Source organism: Sinocyclocheilus rhinocerous, unplaced genomic scaffold (assembly GCF_001515625.1).
Source record: "Sinocyclocheilus rhinocerous isolate Xijiao unplaced genomic scaffold, SAMN03320098_v1.1 scaffold623, whole genome shotgun sequence".
In the NCBI taxonomy this organism is placed as follows: Eukaryota; Metazoa; Chordata; class Actinopteri; order Cypriniformes; family Cyprinidae; genus Sinocyclocheilus; species Sinocyclocheilus rhinocerous.
The window spans coordinates 1,337,849-1,341,211 of NW_015644631.1; positions in this window are offsets into that span (position 1 = coordinate 1,337,849).

The following is a 3,363-nucleotide window of genomic DNA, read 5'->3' on the forward strand; positions in this document are numbered from 1 at the left end:
ACATAAAAACAACTGCGGAGCACGCCACGGAGGCAGCCATCAGCGTCGGCGCCATCGCAAACAAGGCTGTGCAAGCCTGAGGCGCGTACTGGAAATATGCTTATTATGACTGTTATTAATTTACATTTTATTAAAACCTGCAAAAACCTTTCCTGTCGAGTGATGTAAATAAATTTTACAATAGTTTATTGTGCATGCATATTATATTTAAAGTTGCTTAAGCGAAATCAAGGAGTTTATAAGACTGGTTTATTCATTCTTTATACTTTAGACACATAGAACATAGAACATATCCGCGTTTGTGCATCAATGTCTGTAATGTGTGCTGTAGGTGTGAAACTTTTAGGAATCTTATCCAAGTTGTAGGCTAGTCAATATTGGTCTGTCTGTCAGTCTTATCTGACATAAAAGATCCGCGAATGAAACTGTGACCACAAACACCATTAACTTAAGTGAATTATATGGTAATAATCAGCAATAGGCGTTCACACAAATAACTTAATTTTTAAAAAATGTTTTAATATGTGTTGACACAAATAATTTATTTGAATTTTTCATTGACATTGCACTGAGTTGCTAGAAAAGAAATGCGTAGAGACGTTATTGCTTGATGACGTCAGGAACCGATGAATCGGCTTTTTGAACCGGTTCAATGAGCCGATCTGTCCGAAAAGAACCGGTTCGCGGAAATGAAATGACGTCAGGAATCGATGAACCGGCTTTTTGAACCGGTTCAATGAGCCGATCTGTCCGAAAAGAACCGGTTCGCGGAAATGAATCGGACTTTGCATCACTACTTTCCACAGGTGTCCTGGTACCAGGGTGGCAGCAGACAAAAGAGATCAGGATCAGCAGGTAAGTATTCCACAGAAGGGGAGCCAGGTAAGTCTATACGGGAGTGACTTTACATGATACGAGACCAGACAAAGCTTGAGTGCAGTGAAGGTGGCTTGTATTGGTCTTTATTGCGGTGAGACAGGTGCGGGGAGTGAGACCTCAGGTGATGGTGATCGTGAACTGTGAGCAGGTGTGTGCCAGGGAGGATTCTGGGAAATGGAGTCCTTAAAGTGGTAAGGTGACAGAGCTGGTGACTGGCTGGCGATTGGGCTGGTGACTTAGTGACAGCATACAGGTTTGGAATGACATGAGGGTAAATGATGATAGAATTTTCATTTTTAGGTTTCTTTCTTAATTTGCATTATAAGAGACTTATTAACTGTAATTATAAACTGTATTGACTTAAAAACTCTATTAGCATGCCACTTTATTATCTGATGAAACCAATAATAAAAAAATCCTGTCATATTATGTTTTCAAATGGATTAAATATTTCTTTTAAAACGTATGAATGGCGGTCACAATTATTTTGCCATTTCTTGAAGCACCCTTAGTGATTTGATTCTGGAACCGGGCCTGTGATGATTAGAGTTAGAAGTGATAATTCACATATAGCCACGAGTTTAGTGTGGCAAATTTGGTCCAGTTTTACTCACGATACTGTGACTGCACTGTGTGTGTATTACAAGAAAGAGTGTATGTTAGGCTAAATTTGGAACCATCTCGTCTTTCTTATCTGACTAACTCTGTAACAAAGTTCGTAGTTCGGGGAAGAAGGAGGTGGGAACCGGCGAACATTTAAACATAATTTAATAACAAAATAAACACAAAACTGAAAATAGCATGACAGCCCTTCACGGACGACTGCCGCGCACAAACAGAACCAAAACAACATAAATAGTCCAGGCCTGGTCCTCTCTTGTTTTAGAATGTTCAGAGAATAGTAATATTCCCATAATGTTTGCAAAATGTTACAATGTATATATATATATATACTTATTTGGTTATGCGAATGATACAGAATTGTACAGAACCTAATGAAATGAGGGTGCACTAACAGTTCAGTGGTGTCGGCTATCACGTTCACATCATTTGCTCTAATGGTTAAACCATGAGGGGATTTGCTCCCTAATTGCTTGAGTGCAAACCGATGCCTGCAACAGCACCCTGGTATATGGGCCATTGATGAAAATCTGATATCTCTTTCCTCTCTGGTTCTCCTTCAGACTCACACACAAGTACACACACAGGTCATGCCATATGTACCACATGTGCTCTTTAAAAAGCAACATGGCCTAGTTCGTCCTAGCTGTAAATACACTGACCTCACCTTCAGCACAGCATTCACCCTCAGGTAAAACACAACATGAGAATGAATCCATCTGCTCCTAACTCACTTCCATTCATATGATGTATGTATTTTAATGTTCATGATGTAATATAATAATGCCAATTTTGTCATAATTTACACTCGGTCGTGTTCAAAATGATTTTGTAATGTAAATGCAGCAGAAAGGAGTTTGTATTTTCTCCATTCGATAAGTTAGTTCAAGTAAGTTCAAGGATATTCTATACTTGTAATCAATTTCAAGCATAGGAATTAAATCTCTCAATTAAAATTATATTAGTGCTGTCAAACGATTAATCGCGATTAATCGCATCTAAAATAAAAGTTTTTGTTTACATTATATAAGTGTACTGTGTATATTTATTATGTATATATAAGTACACACACATACAGTATATATTTTGGAAATATTTACGTTTATACATTTATATATTCATTTTCTTATATTTTATATTATATATAAATATATTTCATATATAAACATAACATATTTTTCTTAAATATATACATGCATGTATTTGTATTTATATATACATAATAAATATATACAGTGCACATGCATATATAATGTAAACAAAAACTTTTATTTTGGATGTGATTAATCGCGATTAATCATTTGACAGCACTAAATTATATATAATTGTAAAAAGAAAAAAAAAATCCCAACTCATTTATTTTCTTTTTTTGCATGGGCTTTTTTGAGTTCTACTTGCTTCCATTATATTGTTCGTTCAAATACTTTGGACAAATCAGTTGGTTAAGCAAATGTATTTATTTACAGTGGATTATTTGTTATATGTATATTGATTTATAGTTATCAAGTATTTATTCTAAAGTATAAAACCTTAGAATTAGAGTTTATTTGGGTACTTTTCAACAATATAAAATTAAATAAAATCTAAAATTAAATAAAGTTAAAATATACTTAAGTGCACAATGCAGGTGTTCCCAGCATGCACCAAGACATGAATAATTAACACGGGTGGAGTTTCTTACAGTTTGTAATGGTGTTTTTATGCTGATTTTGTCGATGATGTTTTGCAATCTGGTAATTTGTTTTGTGACATCTGCAGTTTATTTTCTACTCTTTTTTTAAATTTTTATATAGGTTCCTTTCCTTTCTACTCTTCCTTCCTACTTTTTTACTTTACTTTTTTTTTTTTTTTTTTTTTTTTAAG